At 51.2% G+C, this 10915-nt stretch overlaps 1 pseudogene; it reads right to left on the bottom strand.

Annotated features, from left to right (window-relative positions):
- Positions 1-274: 274 nt before the first annotated feature.
- On the bottom strand, positions 275-10494 carry LOC115559742 (putative nuclease HARBI1; annotated as a pseudogene).
- Positions 10495-10915: the final 421 nt, after the last annotated feature.

Raw genomic sequence — 10915 nt, 5'->3', positions numbered from 1 at the left:
TATGTTCCAAACTTAACCTGCGCAAAACCTGCTCCGGCCAGGTTTGATTCACAGCATATGTTTCTATAGTAACTATCATACCGTGTTCATTTTGGAACGGAAAAGCTAGGGTTACCGCAAACCCTGGGTTAACTTACCCGGTTATGTGATAAAACCGGCTTTGTGGAATACCCCACTGGTCGTCACTCAAGATGTTGTGATAACAGGAGCACATGTGAAAAGTGTCGGAAGAGACACCCCACATGTCTGCACGATGACCAGTTCAGGGAACGTCTTAGGTCGACACCCCTGAGAAGAGACCTATCAAAGGAAATATTTCCCTAAAAGAGAAATGGCTGCAACAGCAACCACTAGCAGAGTCATGCAAGAGGGACCAAACACACAAACGTCCTCGATTGTACCAGTCTGGGTTTCATCCACTGAACTGCCAGATGAAGAAGTGCTTGTCTACGCACTCTTGGACACACAGAGTGATACCTTTATCCTTGATGAAGTGGCCCAAGACCTCGACACAAGGAATGAGATTGTTAGTCTGTGGCTGTCCACAATGTTTTCAAGGTCAATTGTTATAAACTGGTCAGAAACTAAGAAACCTTCAAGTGAGAAGATACAACTTAAAAAAAAGGATTCTATTGCCACCACTCTTTACACGAGAGTTCATTCCAGCAGACAGTGCGCACATTCCAACTTCTGAAACAGCTCTAAAATTGCCTCATCTGGAAAAAACTGTCAGACAAAATTCCACCGCCATTAAACTGTGAAGTAGGCCTCTCTGAGAGATCCTGAATGGTGAAGAAAGTCACCCATATGCCTCAGTTAACCGATCTAGGCTGGAGCAGCGTCGGCTGTTCAAACCCAGCAAGTGACTTTGTTTTGCTGCAATAGGAGCATTCAATAGGCCACGTTTATACGTAGCAGGGTATTTATAGCTACGAATATTCCCCCCCTCCGTTTCAAAAATAACATTGTGCACACAACATCGTTTTCAAAAAAGTTGTTGTTTACATCGAAACGGATAAATACGCCGTTGGGACATTATAACTATGCAAACCTATGGGCGGCAGTGTAATGGAGAAGGATAAAGCCATGCAAGCCATCAGAATCCTCAGAATCAACAAACAACAAGCGTCTTCCTGTAATAAACAAACTGTAAAACATAGGGCGCTCATATGACGTTAAGCATTTCCTGGCGCATAATGTGACGTTTCAGAACCTAAAACCCCGTTTCTACCCGTTGACACGACAACACGTAACCGGCGTTTTCAGAAATCTCCACTTTGGCCGGAGTTTTTAGAAATGATCGTTTTCTGTGACAAAAACTGTGTTTTCGTGTAAATGAGAGGCCAAACCGTGTGAAAATATCTGCGTTTTCCCTTTGTGTAAACGGGGCCATAGAATCATAATGCAAGTAACCCCTCCTGTGCAGCCATCAGTTGAGCTCAAAGGGGAAGTACACTTTGTATGCAGAACTCAAATGAAAGAGACCACTCCGACGGATATAATCAGGGCTCTCGAATCTGATTTCACGTATCACACTGCAGACGATAACCCAGTTTCTCAGGAAGACCTTTGCTTCTTGTCTATTGTGATAATGGGATAAGGCAGAAGGAAAACAGACACTACGAACTCCCACTTCCTTTTAAGACGGACAAACCAATTCTCCCAGAAAATAAGCAATGTGGAGTCCAAAGGATCTCGTCATTAGAGAGACGTTTGAGAAAAAATTAGCAGTACTACAAGGATTATGTCCGTTTCATGAATGACATAATCAGAAGAGGAGAAGCTGAGAAAGTACCACAGCCTGAGCTTGATAAACAACCAACATGGTACATTCCGTACCACGGGATCTACCACCCCATCAAACTAGGGAAGATTTGTGTGATTTTCGACTGCTCGGCGTGTTTGCAAGAAACTTCTCTAAAGGATCATCTCTTGACTTGTCCAGACCTGACCAACACATTGGTTGGAGTGATATGTCGATTCAGACAGGGTCCAATAGCCATCATGTGCGACGTGAAACGGATGTTCCACCAATTCCACCTTGCAAAGGAGCATCAAGACTATCGCAGATTCCTCTGGTGGGACAATGGCGATGTGGACTCCAAACCCGCTCCATACAGCATGAAGGTGCATCTGTTTGGGGCAGCTTCTTCCCCAGGCTGCGTCAACTTTGGCCTAAAGCATTTGGAAGTGCAGGGTCATGGAAGGTTCAGCGAAGAGTCTATCAAGTTCATTCTGAGAAGCTTCTACGTTGATGATGGCTTAACAAGCGTCAAGTCACATGCTGAAGCCATACACTTGGTAGAAGAATCAAGAGCCTTGTGCAGAACAGGAAACCTTTCGCTGCACAAATTTATGTCCAATGACAAAGAGCTGACCAACGCTGTACCACGTCAAGAACGTGCCCAAACCAAGGATCTAGACATGGCCCTAGGAGAACTTCAGATTGAGCGCGCATTTGGAGTCCAGTGGTACATAGAAGCAGACGAATTCCAATTCAAAGTGGAAGTTAAAGAGAATCCACTGACAAGAAAAGGGGTTCTCTCTACCGTCACCTCTCTCTACGATCCACTAGGGTTTGTGGCCCCCTTCAAACTAGTTGGCAAACAAATACTTCAAGCTTTATGCAGAGATAAGTAGGCTGGGACGAAGAACTTACTGAGAACATTCTGCCACAATGGGAGTCATGGCTTCAAGATCTACCTCACTTAGCAGCTCTGAAGATCCCAAGAAGCTACCTTCCATCAAGCTTTGGGGAGGTCCTGCAATACCAGCTTCACAACTTCTCAGATGCAATAACCACTGCAATGTTTTAGTGGTTATGATGCATGCTCCTATCTTCGAGCTATAAGTAAAACTGGACAGATCGGGGGGGTATACCACGAACCTCGCTGAACATACCCAGGCTTTCTTGGGAAAACCTGGCTCAACAGAGCCGCAACTCGCAATCAGAGTTAAATGGTACCACGAAGCTCACTTTAGATTAAATTAGTTGAACCAGGTTTTCCGCTTCAGGTTCAATGCGCGTTCACATAAAAGGGGCGTTTCTCGCGTCATTTGACTTACTTATGCAAAATGAATCGAGCGAGAGCAATGTATTTCACTCAAGACGAGCAATGCATCATTATGAATTCATACAGGGAATTTAAACTAGAAATTACAGCCAAGGGGAACACGGTTGCCCATAATAAGGCTAGGGTTGCGTGCTGGCAAAAAATAGCCCACCGTGTTAATTCGTAATTGAAAAGATTCTGCATATTGTCTAAAAAATATCATGCAGGCCTATCATCATGCCTTTTACCCCCATAGATGTGGTGCCAGCACGCGCCTACGAACATGGGGCCAAGTCAAAAATAAATATAAAAACATAATTCAATGTGGTAAGTTGCAAGCATCCATTTTAATAATTTCAGGTGAATCTAGCCTATGATTTGCATTGGCCTAGGCTCCAACCTTCAATCTCATGTTGATTACCTCTAGCAAATAAAAAGAAAACACAAATTAATACGACTGGGATGGGGACCGCTCCAACGCCCTTCACCACCTCGGAGGAGCTGGCTCTCGCCAACAGCAAAGGTCGGCCGATGATGGTAGGAGTGGATGGGGGGATGTCCTCTGACCCCACTGCCTCGACAACCAAGGCGTTCGTAATGAGTATGTATTCATGTATTGGCAATGGACATAAATAATTGTCTTGCTAATCAAATGTGAAATGATTGAGTGTAAATGAATCGTGTCATTTTTAGTTGAAGGTACAAACATTATTTTGGAGGAGCCGCCGACAATTAATCTCCAATCAGAGGCATATAACTATCAAAGCAGTGTCAGGTATTCTTCTAAATGTTTAATTTTTTTGAAAGAATGTCCTACAATAGGTTTCCCTGATTCTTGCAGGAGACACTGCCTGTGACTCCAGGGCGACTATGGAGGCAATTTTTCTTAACAATTCTCACAGCTATAATATGAATTTGTAGATTAAAAAATGCCTAGGCCTAATTGAGTCACTGACATAGCGGTTATGTAAGGGATAATGGACAACACGGCACTTGACTAACCAAGGTTAATGTATGTTGAACGTGGGGCCATCTTTGAACTTTCTAAAGAGCCATTACAATGGGGAAACTCAACCGAGCAGTGCTGCAACTGTTTCACATAACTCTTCCTTTTGATCATTTATTCTATAGAGGGAAATGGCATTGGATGAGCCATCCACCTCCACCTCAACCTCCTCCAGGCCTTCTCGAGGGACAGACAAGGTTTTTATTTAAGTTATTCCTTTTGTAAGGTGCGCCACAAGGCTTTGACCATAGTAACTGAATTACGATTTTAACCCATAATTCCTTTAGATTGTAACAGACACTATAAGGGCGCTGTACAAGCGCAACTTGGAGCTGGACAACGATATAAAAGTCTTGGTGAAAAAAAAATGGAAGATCGAGATCCAGCTCATCGAGAGGGTAGGCTATTTTTAGATTTTCTTTGGTTAAGCTCGACTGACTACAGAAATAATGTTATTTTTTCTACTTTCTCAGCAACTGCATGGCGATGCGACGGCTAATAAATAAAATAATTGAACACGAGCAAATGTTTTTCCGTCCATTGTATTTATTGAACAAAATGGAATGACACATTAACATTCATACCAAATGTAGCCTACTTAATAATAAAAAACTAGACCAAGTGATCTAGAGAGTTTCACCCAGTGTGTGGGTTGAATATGAAATTTACGGAACACCACAGATAGGGAATGTAAACAGGCAGGACCCTGCAAGTGTAATTGAATGTATAGTAAGTGAAACTAAACTAAAATCATTTCTGATATGTTGACATTCTGTGGGCAAGACCTTGGAAAATCTAAATGGAAAAAAAAAAGGCTACAAAAGAGAACTTGGTCAATTTGAATAATTCCGTTAAATAAATTGCGTAATTAACGCGTTGACTTGCCCAGCCCTAAAAAAAGAAAAGAAACAAACGCATCCTTCCAAGAGGGAAACTAAATGAAACAAAAAAAAACATCCAAAAAACTGGTTAGCGATGGCCCGTCTGACCGCCGTTCCTGTGGGATGATCCACCGTGATGGGGTCCACCACCTCATCTGCCACCAATGGCACATGTGGGGCTCTCTCTTTGCGAATTGTTGCTATATTGTGGAGCACCACACATGCCGTGATAATTTGGCTTCCCCTCTCCGGCTTGACCCTCAAACCACGGAGGCAGTTCCAGCGGGCCTTGATAACTCCAAAGGTCATCTCGATCCTCACCCGGCATGTGTTTAAGGCCCTGTTGAACCGTGCCTCCGATTCACTCTGTGGGTCGCCGTATGGTGTCATTAAGAACGGCATGCAGGCATACCCTCTGTCCCCAACAAGAATTCCATCATAACGGCCTATCAGAAAGAAAAATGTGATCAGTGCCTTATAGTGATCTTGTGTATTGCGCCACACCTTGCTGAAACAGTCGGCAAAGACTTGACTCCCGAAAAATACAGGAGTCATGGACCGAGCCAGGCCATTTCGCATCCACACTGGTAACCATGACTTGATGGTCACAAGTCATCTGAAAACGGCATTTCTGTTACAATAGTTGGGCCATTATGAAGCATATAACAGTTTTAGTAGGCTACCTGCATGCAATTTCACTTCCCATATGATAGGACTATAGCCCAGATAATAGGCCTACTTTACCTGCACATTGATGCTATGGGTTGACTTTCTGTTTACAAAGTCAGCCTCATGTTCCCCTAAGGTCCAGTGATGGGGACATGGATGCAGTCAATTGCTCCAATCAGTTTGGGGAATCCTAAAGGGATTATGTAGAATGTTACAAATGCAAACGTGTACACACTGGGCAGTATTCCGTAACCTTGTGAATAAGTCCTATTCCATATGACATAAGAATCGGGACATTTTAAGCTACACATAAATGCACATCACTTGGGAGACGAATATCCCGCACGCAGAAATTCAAGACTGACGCGCTACCTCCACTCAGGAGGTTTTATTTTTCCTGAAAGTGTGTAAAATCCTTCCTTGACAATTTGACTGGGCAAGAAGCTGGGAAACGTCACAAACATATTGAGCAAAATATTGAGCACAGCTACAACCTTGCATATAGCACCGCACACCATATTTTTGCCAACACATTCTGCATCACCAACTGCATGTAAATATGTGCCCGTGGCAAAAAATCGCAGTGAAACGCAGACACACTGCGCAACATTAAGTGCACGGCTTCTTTGTGTCGCATTGCCTACATACGGTCTGTGGCATCCCGCCCCATGAACCTCGGCCCGGGCGGGTCCGAGGGGAGGTGGTGGACGGCATATACCGCCGCCACCCACCGACCGGCGACAGAGAGCACCACTTCTCTCTCCCTAATCAGCGTGATTGGCGGACACCTGCTGGATGGGACCGGAGCCATGTTAAAAGGGCCATGAGGACAGGTAGAAGGGACCGGGAACCACGGAGAGCGAGGAAGCTCACGAGACGACGACCCATTAGAGGCTCAAGGAGACCCTAAGTCGTTCTTGTTAATGGACCCTGTATACCCCGGTTTTCCTGTGAATAAATGCCAAGCACGGCTAGAACCCTGACTAATCGACTAATTTGTACCTGGAACCCGCCCCACCGAGCACCGGGTTACCACATATGGTGGAGAATGCAGGCAGTCAAAGAACCGACTACAACCCCACGGTAGACGACCCACCGAACCAGCATGCAGACCCCGGACGGAACCCCAGCCGCCGCCGCCCTGCGACAACAGCAAGCGCTGGTGCAAGCCGCTGCCCTGCAGCGGGAGACCACGGAGAGCCTTGCCCATCTCCGCGAGGCAGTACTACGGCTCACTCAGCACGCCATCCGCGAAGCTCCAACCGCCGCCCCGACCAGCCGGCTCACCAAGCTCGGCCCGGATGACGACGTGGAGGCGTACCTGGAGACGTTTGAGCGGACCGTCCAGAGGGAAAGTTGGCCGGAGGATCAGTGGGCCCACATCGTGGCACCGTTCCTCACCGGACCCGCACAACAGGCGAGCCAAGACCTACCAGCCGAGACAGCCTGACAGTACCCCGCCCTCAAGCAGGCGATCCTGGCCTACTATGGCCACAACCTCGCGGCCCGCGCCCAGCGCTTCCACGACAGGGGGGCAGTCCGAACACAGATCGCTCAGCACGCACGCCTGGCGAAAAGGTGGCTGGCGACAGGGGAGGGGCCCAGTCCTATCGACCGGGTCCCGATCGACAACACCATCCGGCAGCTACCGCTGGGCGCCCGGAGAGTACTGGCCCACCAGCATCCCGACACAGTGGATGACCTTGTGAAGCAGCTGGAGAACTGGCAGGTGGCCCAGCAGCTAACCGCCGGCACCGGGACCAGTCCGCGGCCGTCCGAAACCCGCCGAGACCCACGACCGGGGCCCCAGCTCCACCACCCGACTCGCCGACACGGGCTCAGGGGAGCAGCGAGGGGAGGCGGTGTTATGAGTGTGGCCAGGCCGGCCACATAGCCCGCTATTGCCCAGGAGACCGGGATGTGTCGATGCCGTCGGCGTACGCAGGCGAGGGGACGAGCCGGCCCTGCCTGCTGGCGACCTGCTGGGCACGGGGGACGACCGGGAGCCCCACCATCCCCGCGCGGGTCATGAATAAGGACACACAGGCCCTAATGGACACCGGCAGCGTAGTCACCCTTCTCCGCCCCGACCTGGCAGGTGGAAAGGAGGGGGGACCCCTGGAGGTGGCCTGCGTGCACGGGGACACACGGATCTACAAGACCTGCCATGTGGTCGTCCGGACGCCGCATGGCGTGTTCACGGCGCGGGCGGGGATCGTACCGCACCTCCCCGTACCGCTCCTGATTGGCAGAGATTGCCTAATATTCCACCGGCTGTGGGACCCGGAGCGGGAAGGCCGGGGAAGGAGAGAGCCTCCCCGCCGAGGGGGGAGGGGAGCTCGGCAAGCCTGCGGGGCCGCGCGGATCCCAGCATCTCCCAGGGAGTCGACGGCAGAGGACCAGGGATCCGACGGAAACGGTCCCTCACCACCGGGATCCCCGATCTCCTCAGGGAGAGGAGGGACCGCCAGGACCGGCTCAACGGCCCCCCACCACGACAACCCAGCACCCTCACTGCGTCTGAGCCACATGGCCCACCGAGGGAGCCGGAGAGCTCCCCTCTGACCGAGTTCTCGGACTTCTTCCCCGTGAGGGGGGGGAGCTCGGACCGTCCAGGCCAGTTCGCCAGCGCCCAGCTCCAAGACGAGGCCCTGAAACACGCCTGGAGCCATGTGTTGGCCCACGATGGACAGACTCGAAACTCGGTGAGTCACCTACCGCACCCACATTTTAGCACTAGGGGGGGGGCTACTATACAGGGTAGTGGAAGGAGAGGGGGGAGTCACGGAACAGCTTGTAGTCCCTAGAGCATACGTGAGCAAGATTCTGTTTATGGCCCACACCCACCTCCTGGGAGCCCATCTGGGCATGGACAAGACCCGAGACCGGGTCCTAGCGAGGTTCTATTGGCCAGGGGTGAAGAAGGATGTAGAGCGGTACTGTCAGGGATGTCCCGAGTGCCAGAGGGTAGCGCCGAGAACTTCTGTCCGCAACCCCCTCATCCCCATGCCGATCATCGAGACCCCGTTTGACCGGATAGCTTTGGACATTGTGGGCCCCCTACCCAAGACCAGCCGGGGTCACCGATATATCCTGGTCCTCGTGGACTACGCCACCCGGTACCCCGAGGCTTTACCCCTTCGCGCGGTCGCCAGGGAGCTCATGATGCTGTTTAGCCGGGTGGGGATCGCGAAAGAGGTACTAACGGATCAGGGTTCGTGCTTCATGTCCCGTGTAATGACGGAACTGCTCAGACTCCTCCAGGTGAAGCAGCTCCGGACCTCAGTTTACCACCCCCAGACGGATGGCCTGGTTGAGCGTTTTAATAAAACGCTCAAGCAAATGCTAAAGAAGGCCATGGACGCAGACGGGAAAAATTGGGACCAGCTGTTGCCGCATTTCCTGTTTGCCGTCCGGGAGGTGCCACAGGCGTCCACCGGGTTCTCGCCGTTCGAGCTGCTGTACGGACGAAGGCCCCGCGGCCTCCTAGACCTGGCCAAGGAGGCATGGGAGAGCCAGCCGTCCCCCCATCGCACTACTCTGGACCACGTCGAACAGGTGAGGGACCGCATGGCCTGGGTTTGGCCTATTGTCCGGGGACACCTCCGACAAGCCCAGCAGGCCCAAGGAAGGAGGAGACGGCGTACCTGGGGTACCAGGTGGGACGGGGAACTGTCCGGCCACAGGAGAGCAAGGTGGCCGCCATCCGGGACTGGCCCCAACCTCGCACCAAGAAGCAGGTGAAGTCGTTTCTGGGTTTGGTCGGTTATTACCAGCGGTTTATCCCGGGTTTTGCCACACTGGCAAGCCCGCTGAATGACCTGACCCGGAAGGCCCTGCCCGATCGGATTGCCTGGTCCGAGGCAGCCGACCAGGCCTTCGTGACGCTCCGGGAGGCCCTATGCTCCGAGCCGGTGCTCATAAACCCAGATTTTGCTTCCCCCCTTCTTGTGCATACAGACGCTTCGGAGGTGGGGCTGGGGGGCGTCCTCTCCCAAGTCCGGGCAGGAGACGAGCACCCCATCACATACGTCAGCCGGAAGCTTCTGCCTAACGAGAAGAACTATTCGACCGTAGAGAAAGAGGCCCTGGCCATAAAGTGGACCCCCTGATAAGTTCCGTTATTATCTCCTAGGTAGGGAGTTCACCTTGGTCACCGACCACGCGCCCCTGACCTGGATGGCCGGGGCCAAGGACTCCAACGCCCGGGTGACGCGGTGGTTCCTGGCCCTCCAGGACTTCCGTTTTAGGGTGGACCACAGACCGGGCAGGGAACACGCCAACGCCGACGCCCTTTCCCGACGGGACAACTGCCTGGGCGGGTTCCCCGGCGACCAGAGGCCAGAGCAAGCGGTGGAGGAGTGTGGCATCCCGCCCCATGAACCTCGGCCCGGGCGGGTCCGAGGGGAGGTGGTGGACGGCATATACCGCCGCCACCCACCGACCGGCGACAGAGAGCACCACTTCTCTCTCCCTAATCAGCGTGATTGGGGGACACCTGCTGGATGGGACCGGAGCCATGTTAAAAGGGCCATGAGGACAGGCAGAAGGGACCGGGAACCATGGAGAGCGAGGAAGCCCACGAGATGACGACCCAATAGAGGCTCACGGAGACCCTAAGTCGTTCTTGATAATGGACCCTGTATAACCCGGTTTTCCTGTGAATAAATGCCAAGCACGGCTAAAACCCTGACTAATCGACTAATTTGTACCTGGAACCCTCCCCACCGAGCACCGGGTTGCCACAGGTCCAACAAGGTCGATCAGATAACGAATACCCTCTGATGAGAATCTGTATCTCTCATAAAGAATTTGGTCAGAAAATGCCAAGGGATACGATACGTGCGCCGAGGTCCACGGTAACACCCAAAAATGGTGACGCCATTGTCGGAGGAGGGGCTAGGAAGCTGCGCACGCCGATTTAAGTAGCTGATCTCCGGCTAGACTAAGCTGAAAAGCTGCTCCCGACCAGGTTTGGTTGCGAGCATAAGTCACCATGTTGATACAGCGACGCTTAAAGAGATCGACTTTCGTGGTACAGCTAACCCAGGCTTTCAGCTCAACATACCTCGTAACCCTCTAATCGAGCTTCGTGGTACAGGTACATTTGTTGCAAAACGGATTACAAGAATAAAGTCTAGTACAAAACCTGAGCAATGGCAACACGCCAGCTCTGAAGAAAATCCGGCAGATGCCTCAAGAGGCCTAAATGCAGCCCAGCTTAAAGTGTCTAACTGGCTGAAAGGACACAACTTTCTCTGGCCGAAGGATCTTCCATGCGAAGAAGAAATGGTGGGAGAAGTTGA

This window comes from Gadus morhua, chromosome 15 (assembly GCF_902167405.1).
Source record: "Gadus morhua chromosome 15, gadMor3.0, whole genome shotgun sequence".
Classification (NCBI taxonomy): domain Eukaryota; kingdom Metazoa; phylum Chordata; class Actinopteri; order Gadiformes; family Gadidae; genus Gadus; species Gadus morhua.
Note: the sequence above shows the minus strand (reverse complement) of the source record. Positions and strands in the feature narration are given on the sequence as shown.